Below are 11,730 nucleotides of genomic sequence, written 5' to 3'. Positions count from 1 at the left end.
GTCATGTTGCAGTTGTATAAGACGTTGGTGAGACCGCATTTAGAATATTGTGTTCAGTTCTGGGCACCATGTTATAGGAAAGATGTCAAACTGAAAAGAGTACAGAGATCCCCATCCTGGATCAGTCCAATCAGGGTTGTGTCGTCCACAAACTTGAGAAGCTTGACAGAGGTGTCTGTGGAGGTGCAGTCATTGGTGTGGCGAGAGTAGAGGAGAGGGGAGACTACGCATCTTGCAGTGCTCCTATGCTGAGTGTTTGCGGGTCCGAGATATACTTTCCCGTCTCACATGCTGCTTCCTGTCTGTCAGGAAGCTGGTGATCCACCGACAGAGGGGTTCAGGCACAGTCAACTCAGAAAGTTTGGAGCGTAGTAGCTCTGGCACAATGGTGTTGAATGCAGAGCTAAAATCAACAAACAAAATCCTCGCATAGGTCCCCTGGCGGTCTAGGTGCTGGATGATGACTGCATCATCCACAGATCTATTGGCCCGATGTGCAAAATGCAGATGGTCCAGCAGAGGGATTGTGATATTTTTCAGCTTGGCCAGCACAAGCCTTTCAACTGTCTCCATGACTACAGAGGTCAGTGCGACAATCCTGTAGTCATTAAGACCAGTAATCCTTACCTTTTCGGGTACAGGGACAATGGTGGAGACTTTGAAGCAGGCAGGGACAGTCCATCTTTGCAGGGACTGGTTAAAAATGTGTGATTGGGTGTGAAGTGTTGGTGGGGGTGGGAAAGGGTCCACTCTTTTCATTACTGGAGTCTTGCCTTAAGTAGGTGTGAGGTGGTGAATGGGAAGGAGAGGGTGCAGGGTCCATTCTTTGCAGACTGGGGTCTGGCTGTGTTTGTTGGGGAGGGGGTACCAGGGTTACGTTTCTGATTTTCAAACCTGCAGTAAAACTAATTCAGGTTGTTCGTCAGCTGACAATTGTCCAAAGAGCGGGCGGCTTTCCTCTTATAGCTGGTGATCCCATTAAAATGTGTATTTATGTCACAAACTATGGAATTCATATTTTTCAGTATTATTATCAAGGAAAAGAAAGCAGTTCCAATTGTTTGATATTATTTGATATTATTTAAAATTATTCATATGGAGGAGAAAATATAATAGCTCTAAAACCTACCTTAATTTTGCAATCTCACTAAAGATAATCCCCCTTTCCCTCCCCTCCCCCCATCTCTCTCTCCTCCCCCTCCCCCTCTCTCTCTCCCCCTCCCACATCCCCCCGTGGGCCCAGCAGGGGTGGTGTGGGGTCAGCGGGGGTGGCGTGGTGTCAGCGGGGGTGGCGTGGTGTCAGCGGGGGTGGCGTGGGCCCAGCGGGGGTGGCGTGGGCCCAGCAGGGGTCAGCGGGGGTGGTGTGGGGTCAGCGGGGGTGGCGTGGGCCCAGCGGGGGTCAGCGGGGGTGGCGTGGTGTCAGCGGGGGTGGCGTGGGCCCAGCGGGGGTCAGCGGGGGTGGCGTGGGCCCAGCAGGGGTGGCGTGGGCCCAGCGGTGGTCAGCAGGGGTGGTGTGGGGTCAGCGGGGGTGGCGTGGGCCCAGCGGGGGTCAGCGGGGGTGGCGTGGTGTCAGCGGGGGTGGCGTGGGCCCAGCGGTGGTCAGCAGGGGTGGTGTGGGGTCAGCGGGGGTGGCGTGGGCCCAGCGGGGGTCAGCGGGGGTGGCGTGGTGTCAGCGGGGGTGGCGTGGTGTCAGCGGGGGTGGCGTGGGCCCTGCGGGGGTGGCGTGGGCCCAGCGGGGGTGGCGTGGGCCCAGCGGGGGTGGCGTGGGCCCAGCGGGGGTGGCGTGGGCCCAGCGGGGGTCAGCGGGGGTGGCGTGGGCCCAGTGGGGGTCAGCGGGGTGGCGTGGTGTCAGCGGGGGTGGCGTGGGCCCAGCGGGGGTGGCGTGGGCCCAGTGGGGGTGGCGTGGGCCCAGTGGGGGGTGGCGTGGGCCCAGTGGGGGTCAGCGGGGGGTGGCGTGGGCCCAGTGGGGGTGGCGTGGGCCCAGCGGGGGTCAGCGGGGGTGGCGTGGTGTCAGCGGGGGTGGCGTGGTGTCAGCGGGGGTGGCGTGGTGTCAGCGGGGGTGGCGTGGGCCCAGCGGGGGTCAGCGGGGGTGGCATGGTGTCAGCGGGGGTGGCTTGGGCCCAGCGGGGGTGACGTGGGGGGAAGATAGTTTGGGCCCCGGCGGCGGGGGGAGGCGAGGGGAGCGGGCCCCGCCGCGGTGGCGTCTGGTGTTGGGGTTACAGCCACTGGGTTCAGATTCAGCCACTCCCGCCCGGCAACGGGAGGATGGTCGCCAGGCAAGCCGTTGGTGAGGCTACGACGCCACGGATGGAGACGCTGGACTGGGCAGGCAGACACCGCACCCCCCCCCCCACCCCCCGGGCCCGGAGAAATGGGCACTCCCTTATCCCGCGGGCCAGAATTTTTTTCCGATTTTTAAAATTTTATTTATTTTTCCCTCTGGGGGGGAAAAGTGGGGTGCGGTCGCACCCAGCGCCCTTTGGACGGCCATGGGGGTAGACGGGGAGGGGGTGAATGGAGAAGGGGGAGGTGTGTCGTTCCCTTAGTCCCGGGGCAGCGCTCCCGCCCCTCCAGTCGCCGTGCTTCACGCACACAGCCCCGGCTCCACCCCTCTCTCTCCCCCGGGGAGACGCGGTGAACAATACAGAAAGGGCCGGGCCGGGAGTTGGAGCAACGTTTACAAACCTCAGCCTCAGCTCACACCCGGACCCCGGCATCCGCTCCTGCAGCCGGCCCTCTCCCTCCCTTCTCTCCTTCCCTTCTATCCCTCCCTCCCCTTCTCTCCTTCCCTCCCACACGCACACACACGGTGCGAGTTGACCCACGAGTGACCCCGAGTTTAAAACAAATTTAACTCGTGGCAACTACGTACAATTAACGTAGCGGGAACGTCGGAACTCGTGGACGCAACTTAGCGACTCGTGGCGCTAACAGCAGGTTCCCGTGAAACTTGTTAACTCTTGAAAAATTCAAACATGTTTAAAGTTTTCCACGAGTAAAATGTACTGCTGAAGTTACAAATTGAAACATTTAAACTCGTTGTAAGAACGTAGTGGCCCGTGCGTTTACCGTAGTGACTCGTGAGTCTACCGTGGGAACTCTAACTCAGCGGGACAGGCAGCATCTCTGGAGAGAAGGAATGGGTGACGGGATGACATTTCCAAGTTTCTGCTGTGTCTGTGTGTTACTCCACCACCGTGTGTTCACTTTTTGTCAACCAGCATCTGCCCTTTCTTGTGTATGACATTATTTGTATCCGTGACAGTTGATTGTCGCTCCCTTCAGTTTCCCAGGGGGTCGGGACGGGACTGGAGTTGTTTCACCGGGATCGCCAGCAGATGTGGTAATAAAAAATAAACGGAGATGACCAATGTCCGGTAATTATCTTGTGGTAGTCTAGCTGATCGATCAAATGGAGATTGGCCGGTGGGGGCAAGTTATAAGCCTTCTCTGTCCTACTTAGGTGTCCTTGAGACTCTTGAAAGGCGCCCATAAATAAAATTTATTATTATTATTATTACTTATCTCTGAAAAAAATGGTGTTGGCGAGAGGGGAGCACAATTAGTATTTGCAAAGGTAGAATTATCAGTGATAGTTGGTGCTGAATATGTTAAAATGGATGAAAATAATAAGGAAATAGGCGGGGGTGGGGAAAATCCCCTGGGGGAGGAGAAACGTGTTTAGCGGAAAGAGAGAAATGATGGACCTGTGACTATAGTCTCCGGGGAGGAGGCAGCCGCTCCAGACTTTTCCAAGCCGCTGAGGAATGTTTCGCCCGACGCCGGAGTTCCATCTGCACGGCAAGAGGGCTCTGAAAATCATCGGACTGGCTGCAAGGCCACAAATGGGCCCCGACCTCGGGTGTTTCAGAGGAAGAGGACGTAACTTTCTGCTGCCTTTCCCCACAGTGGAAAATGTTGATTCTGTTGTGGGGGGGATGTTTGTGTTGAACTCTATAATGTGTCCATTTCATTCATTTTTTTTAACCTTCTTCTATGGTTTGTATGGAAACTTATTATCTATTTTATGTAAAGCACTTTGGAGTCTGAAGAAGGGATTCGGCCCGAAACGTCGCCTATTTCCTTCGCTCCATAGATGCTGCTGCACCCGCTGAGTTTCCCCAGCAATTTTGTGTACCTTCACTTTGGTGTCAATGCAGGTTGACTTAAAACGTGCCATATAAATAAAACTTACTTACTTAATATAATAACAAAGCAAGTTGCAGGAAAATATCCCCGACACCCTGTAGAGAAGGCACCCACCCCGGTAGAGGATGATTTTAATGACCTGTTGATGATGGCGGCAGAATTACGCCAGCGCCAACCTCCCTATAACCCGGCGTATATAGAGGAAGAACAGGCTGCAGCCCCATCAGTTGCTGAGGCTCTGTTTCCACCTCTGGTGGCTCGGATGGATGGGTTTACCGGTAAAGGAGTCACAGCTCCTCCGGCTAGTCCAGAAGAAGCAGGTGTTACCAATGGGAGGAGACCAGATTCACGATTGAGAAAAAATAAAATCCATATCAAGAAGGATGAGCAAACAAAACTCCAGGTGATGAATGTTAAGGAAGAGTCTAAGCCCGAGTCTCTGATAGAGTCCCCCGTATGTGAGGAGGATGCTAGGTGGCTGCAAGGTGACTTGGATAGGCTGGGTGAGTGGGCAAATGCATGGCAGATGCAGTATAATGTGGATAAATGTGAGGTTATCCACTTTGGCGGCAAAAACAGGAAAGTAGACTATTATCTGAATGGCGGCCGATTAGGAAAAGGTTGGAAAGATGCAGCGAGACCTGGGTGTCATGGTACACCAGTCATTGAAAGTAGGCATGCAGGTGCAGCAGGCAGTGAAGAAAGCGAATGGTATGTTAGCATTCATAGCAAAAGGATTTGAGTATAGGAGCAGGGAGGTTCTACTGCAGTTGTACAGGGTCTTGGTGAGACCACACCTGGAGTATTGCGTACAGTTTTGGTCTCCAAATCTGAGGAAGGACATTCTTGCCATGGAGGGAGTGCAGAGAAGGTTCACCAGACTGATTCCTGGGATGGCAGGACTTTCATATGAAGAAAGACTGGATAGACTCGGCTTGCACTCGCTAGAATTTAGAAGATTGAGGGGGGATCTTATAGAAACTTACAAAATTCTTAAGGGGTTGGACAGGCTAGATGCAGGAAGATTGTTCCCGATGTTGGGGAAGTCCAGAACAAGGGATCACAGTTTAAGGATAAGGGGGAAATCTTTTAGGACCGAGATGAGGAAAACATTTTTCACACAGAGAGTGGTGAATCTGTGGAATTCTCTGCCACAGAAGGTAGTTGAGGCCAGTTCATTGGCTATATTTAAGATGGGGTTAGATGTGGCCCTTGTGGCTAAAGGGATTAGGGGGTATGGAGAGAAGGCAGGTACAGGATACTGAGTTGGATGATCAGCCATGATCATATTGAATGGCGGTGCATTGATCCCTTTAGCCACAAGGGCCACATCTAACTCCCTCTTAAATATAGCCAATGAACTGGCCTCAACTACCTTCTGTGGCAGAGAGTTCCAGAGATTCACCACTCTCTGTGTGAAAAATGTTTTTCTCATCTCGGTCCTAAAAGATTTCCCCTTTATCCTTAAACTGTGACCCCTTGTTCTGGACTTCCCCAACATCGGGAACAATCTTCCTGCATCTAGCCTGTCCAACCCCTTAAGTTGTGTTTAATATTAATACTAGTGGGGTTGCCGGCGTCTATCCCCATGATAGAACCTTCATCAGAACCGGCTTGTATATATGGCGTCACTTACTGTACTTTTATAATCTCTAGAACAGCCCCAGTCTCGTTACTGGGAATGCAGGCTCTGTGCAAACTGGGAGCAGCCTCTGCTGTTCCTTCCAACAATAGTTTCCCAATTTGACCAGGAAGCAGAAGAGCCGAAACCCTGACAATTCCTCTTTTCCCATACACTGCCTGACCTACTGAATTCACTCCGTAAGTCAAGTTCAAGTTCAAGTGAGTTTATTGTCATGTGTCCCTGATAAGACAATGAAATTCTTGATTTGCTTCAGCACAACAGAACATAGTCGGCATTTACTACAGAACAGATCAGTGTGTCCATATACCATTATATAAATATATACACACATGAATAAATAAACTGATAAAGTGCAAATAACAGATAATGGGTTATTAATGTTCAGAGTTTTGTCCGAGCCAGGTTTAATAGCCTGATGGCTGTGGGGAAGTAGCTATTCCTGAACCTGGTCGTTGCAGTCTTCAGGCTCCTGTACCTTCTACATGAAGGTAGCAGGGAGATGAGTGTGTGGCCAGGATGGTGTGGGTCTTTGATGATACTGCCAGCCTTTTTGAGGCAGCGACTGCGATAGATCCCCTCGATGGAAGGAAGGTCAGAGCCGATGATGGACTGGGCAGTGTTTACTACTTTTTGTAGTCTCTTCCTCTCCAGGGCGCTCAAGTTGCCGAACCAAGCCACGATGCAACCGGTCAGCATGCTCTCGACTGTGCACCTGTAGAAGTTAGAGAGAGTCCTCCTTGACAAACCGACTATTTTGTAATACAATTATTAATACTTGTTTTACAATTCCACTAATACGGGAGGAAGGCAGTATGAAACAATGAGTTTGGGTCCGAAGTGGGAACTTATTTGAAGCAAGAGTAACTCGGGTGTGGAACTTGACACATCGCAGAAATGAGAAGTAAACGGCAAACTTATACACACACGTGGGAACTCGGTTAAAATCTTGATCATACACTTGGGATCTCGTACACAACCACGAGCCTTTCACTCGGGGTACATCGTGGGTCAGCTGGCACCGTGAGACAGGGCTAATAATTGTCTCTGGAAAAAAAATAAGATCAATTAAAATGCAAAAACAATAAAGACCCTCAAATGCTGCGATTGACGTAGATCTATATATAATTAAATCTCATCTTGACCACTTCCTGTCTGCGCTGTATATTGATTTTAGAAACAACACTACCCTGTATCGCTGTGATTTTTGGCCCTTACTCACAGTCCTCCTCCGCTGAACCAGCCCCGAGGACTTTTCCCATCGATGAAAAATAAAAAAGTTATGAGTGTTTAAAAAACCTTGAGATCAGCTGATTGGTCCTCTTGCCTGTCAATCACTGCGATGAAGGTAATGGCCCTTCCGGGGGGGAGGGACTATAAAACCCCGGATGCCTGGACATGAGCCATTCACTCTGCAAGATCGCAAGGGAGAGGCCACGACTCTCATTCTAAGCTGTGAAGCAACTGAACTGTGAGTCTGCAATGTACTTGCAATAAATGATTTGTTAGCCCTTAATGACAATGCCATGAGTTGTTTGGCCTGCTGCCCTGCCTGTGCTTGAAACTGCAATGCTTTATTAGTTCCGACTGTGTTTGGAAGGAATAAATGCTTTATTAGGTCCGACTGTGTTTAGGCCAAAAGTCCCGCTCATTCCGTGACTTCTGCTTGGTAGACAGGTCGCGCTGATTGCGTAATTTCCGGTGAGTGCAGAGGTCACGCTGATTACGGAAGTGCCGCTGACTGCGGAAGCCCCAAAGTGGAGAGGCTGCCCTCAGCCGTGTGAGTAGATTCAAGAAAGTTTACTGTCATATATGGTATGTGTCAGTGTGTGTGTTTGTGAGTGTGTGTGAGTGCATGTGTGTGTATGTGAGTGTATGTGTGAGTCTGTTCGTGTGTGTGATTGTATGTGTGTGTGTGAGGTGGAAGGTGTGTGTGTGTGTGTGAATTTGCTGGCCTGCACTCTGCTTGAAGTGCTGTGAGATTGGATTTGCTGCCTGGCCTGCACTCCGCTAGAAGTGCTGTGAGATTGGATTTGCTGGCCTGCACTGAATGATGACTTTTGAGGTAAATTCTCAGATTTTCTTTGTTAAAATTTGACCGCACAATCTCTCTATATTAAAATTGTATCTTTTTTATCAACAGCAAAGAAACATCAAGTGAGTAAATAAGTTTATTGGCCAAGTATTCACATACAAGGAATTTGCAGTGAGCACAGAACACAACAAGAGACACAAGAGAAAAGAATTGAGAAATCTCATCTTTAACATTTAAATTGTTGCTATATTTTAAGAGTCATTCACATTTTAAACTTTAATAAATCCTTTTTCCACTTGCCATGCCTGCGTGTTCTTCATCACAATGGGAACCTAATAGGCAGGAATGGCTACGCTGTCAGAGAGCCGCTAATAGTGCATGAGGGGGGTGAGGGGGGGGGGGGGGGGTTGAGGTGAGATGAACTGAATGCGTGGGGGGAGGGAAATGGCAAGGAGCAGAGTGGGGGAAGAAAGGAGATGGGGTGACTGAGTGATCTGCCACCACACCAGCCGTGAGTGACTGGAATGCCTGCCCACCAGCCATGAGTAAGTGGAATGCCAGCCCACCAGCCATGAGTAAGTGAACTGCCAGCCCACCAGCTGTAAGTGACTGAAGTGCCAGCCCACCAGCCATGACTTAGTGAACTGCCAGCCCACCAGCTATGACTCACTGAACTGCGAGTCCAAGAATCCATTCAATCCACAATGTCCATATTAGCCTTCTGGAAACCAGTTCCTTCAGCCAACAACACCCATACTAGCGCTCCAGAGATCCACGCAAGAATAGACTTTCCTCCTTTATTGTTGTGATCTGTAAAAAAATATGAAAATGTCTTAAATTGATTCTCCACCCTCTCCCCCTTCTCTCTCACGGAGTCTGTCACCTGTTTGGGCAGAATTTCTGGCAGTTTCTGAGCTACCAACCCGCCACGCCTGAGTTACTGAGCTGCCAGGCCTGAGTGACTGAGCTGCCAGGCCACAGTGACTGAGTTGCCAGCTCAAGAATCCATTCAGCCCTCAATATTCATACTAGCCCTCTGGAAACCAGTCCCTTCGGCCCACAACACCCATGCTAGCGATTCAAAAAGCCCCCCCCCCACCACCACTGGCCAGCAATATTGGAATTGGTGGAGAGGTGGAATATTGCGTTTGGGGACCAGTCCTCCCGTGTGAAGCAGGGACCCAACGGGTCCCACTTAGTCTAGTTCTGAATTAAAACTAAACTGGCAAAATGTTTTATGTCTTTGCGGTCAGATCAAGGACTATTTTTGAAACACATAAACATGACGAATAAGAGGGTGAATTTAATCATCTTAACAAGCTGTGATTGACAAATAATCAAAGGACAATCTAAGCTCACAATTTTATTTTTTAAATTGTATACCTGGTCAGCCTGCAGATGTGGTTGTGCCCCCATTCGCATGTGTGGTGGATGTCCCATCAGTGACTGCTTTTGAAACACAGAATCATATATAAGTGGAACTCAAATAAAATCAAAAAATTCTCACTGAGGAGTTAGAAACACAGAAACATAGACAATAGGTGCAGGAGGAAGCCATTCGGCCCTTCGAGCCAGCACCGCCATTCATTGTGATCATGGCTGATCATCCCCAATCAATAACCCGTGCCTGCCTTCTCCCCATATCCCTAGAGCTCTATCTAACTCTCTCTTAAATCCATCCAGTGACTTGGCCTCCACTGCCCTCTGTGGCAGGGAATTCCACAAATTCACAACTCTCTGGGTGAAAAGTTTTTTCTCACCTGTCTTAAATGACCTCCCCTTTATTCTAAGACTGTGGCCCCTGGTTCTGGACTCGCCCAACATCGGGAACATTTTTCCTGCATCTAGCTTGTCCAGTCCTTTTATAATTTTATATGTTTCCATAAGATCCCCCTCATCCTTCTAAACTCCAGTGAATACAAGCCTAGTCTTTTCAATCTTTCCTCATATGACAGTCCCGCCATCCAAGGGATCAATCTCGTGAACCTACGCTGCACTGCCTCAATCACAAGGATGTCCTTCCTCAAATTAGGAGACCAAAACTGTACACAATACTCCAGATGTCGTGTCACCAGAGCCCTATACAACTGCAGAATAACCTCTCTACTCCTATACTGAAATCCTCTTGTTATGAAGGCCAACATTCCATTAGCTTTCTTCACTGCCTGCTGTACCTGCACGCCAACCTTCAGTGACCGGTGTACAAGGGTACAAGGTGTACATGTGCCGTGAGGGTAGGCACTGCCGACCCTGACTAAAATCATGAAATGGTAATTATTACATATAAATAGTAAAGGCATGGGAGAATTATGCCTATCTAAGAGATCGATCTCTTAGAAACATAGAAAATAGGTGCAGGAGTAGGCCATTCGGCCCTTCGAGCCTGCACCGCCATTCAATATGATCATGGCTGATCATCCAACTCAGTATCCTGTACCTGCCTTCTCTCCATACCCCCTGATCCCTTTAGCCACAAGGGCCACATCTAACTCCCTCTTAAATATAGCCAATGAACTGGCCTCAACTACCTTCTGTGGCAGAGAATTCCACAGATTCACCACTCTCTGTGTGAAAAATGTTTTTCTCATCTCGGTCCTAAAAGATTTCCCCTTAATCCTTAAACTGTGACCCCTTGTCCTGGACTTCCCCAACATCGGGAACAATCTTCCTGCATCTAGCCTGTCCAACCCCTTAAGAATTTTGTACGTTTCTATAAGATCCCCCCTCAATCTTCTAAATTCTAGCGAGTACAAGCCGAGTCTATCCAGTCTTTCTTCATATGAAAGTCCTGACATCCCAGGAATCAGTCTGGTGGCATTTTTCTCCGTGCCTTTCATCCGCAGCACTTGTAACACGCGAAGGTCTGTGCCGTCAGCGCTGCTACAAGCCGTCAATGACAAGCGGGGCTGAAGGCAGCTGAAATTCTGCCTTTGCAGTACTGCGCACGCACAGCACAAGTTTCCTGGCGAGGTTTTCAAATATGGATTGTCATTGTCTTAAGAGTATCTTAGGAAACAAAGAGTGAAGAATGGAGTTTGTGTACCAATAACGTGGTAAGTACATTTCTTGGTGCTTTATGTTTATAAATACTGTATCTCCCGGGGTGGGTGGGTGGGTGGGGAGAGTTCCTTTCACAGTGTTCTTGGTTCTTGGTTTCTTGGTCCTCCAAAATATTCCAAATGGAATTTAAACTGGAGGTTTGAGGAGTCTGGCCCAGGGTAAAGTTGCGGGGAGGGCAGGAGCGTTGTGAAGGAGGGGATCCACTTGCGACGCTCCGGGCACGGAGCCACCGCATTGTGGCCGGGAGTGAATTAGATCAGGTGGCTGGCGCAGCGCTCCGGGCACGGACAGCAGAACTGGCCGCCACTTTCGAGGAAGAAAGCAGCTCGGGTGACTGCGAGCGGCCACCGGGACCCGACAGCAGAACCGGCTGCCACTTCAGCCCCTTCTGCTGGTCCCCGCTCACCTCTGGCAGTGCTCTCCGTCTGAACACCTCTCTCCTGCCGCTCGCCTTCCCGCAAATCCTTAAATTCCGACAGCGCGCTCAAGGGACCAATTCAGGTTACTCGGCTGTGGGAATTTAAGGATTTGCGGGAAGCGGCTGACATGAGTGTAGCCGGCGAGCGGCAGGTGAGAAGTGTTCAGACGGAGAGCACTTCCAGAGGTGAGCGGGCCGGCAGAAGGCGCTGAAGTGGCGGCCAGTTCTGCTGTTGGGTCCCGATAGCCGCTCACAGTCACCCGAGCTACTTCCTTCCCCGGAAGTGGCGGCCAGTTCTGCTGTCCGTGCCCGGAGCGCTGTGGCAGCGATGAGTGAGTTACTGACATGATCTCCGACCCCCTCCTTCTCAACCCTCCTGCCCTCCCCGCATCTTTAACCCCTGGCACGGACTCTCCACATGCTGTG

This window comes from Amblyraja radiata, chromosome 7 (genome assembly GCF_010909765.2).
Source record: "Amblyraja radiata isolate CabotCenter1 chromosome 7, sAmbRad1.1.pri, whole genome shotgun sequence".
Classification (NCBI taxonomy): Eukaryota; Metazoa; Chordata; class Chondrichthyes; order Rajiformes; family Rajidae; genus Amblyraja; species Amblyraja radiata.
This window is presented reverse-complemented; position numbering follows the sequence as displayed.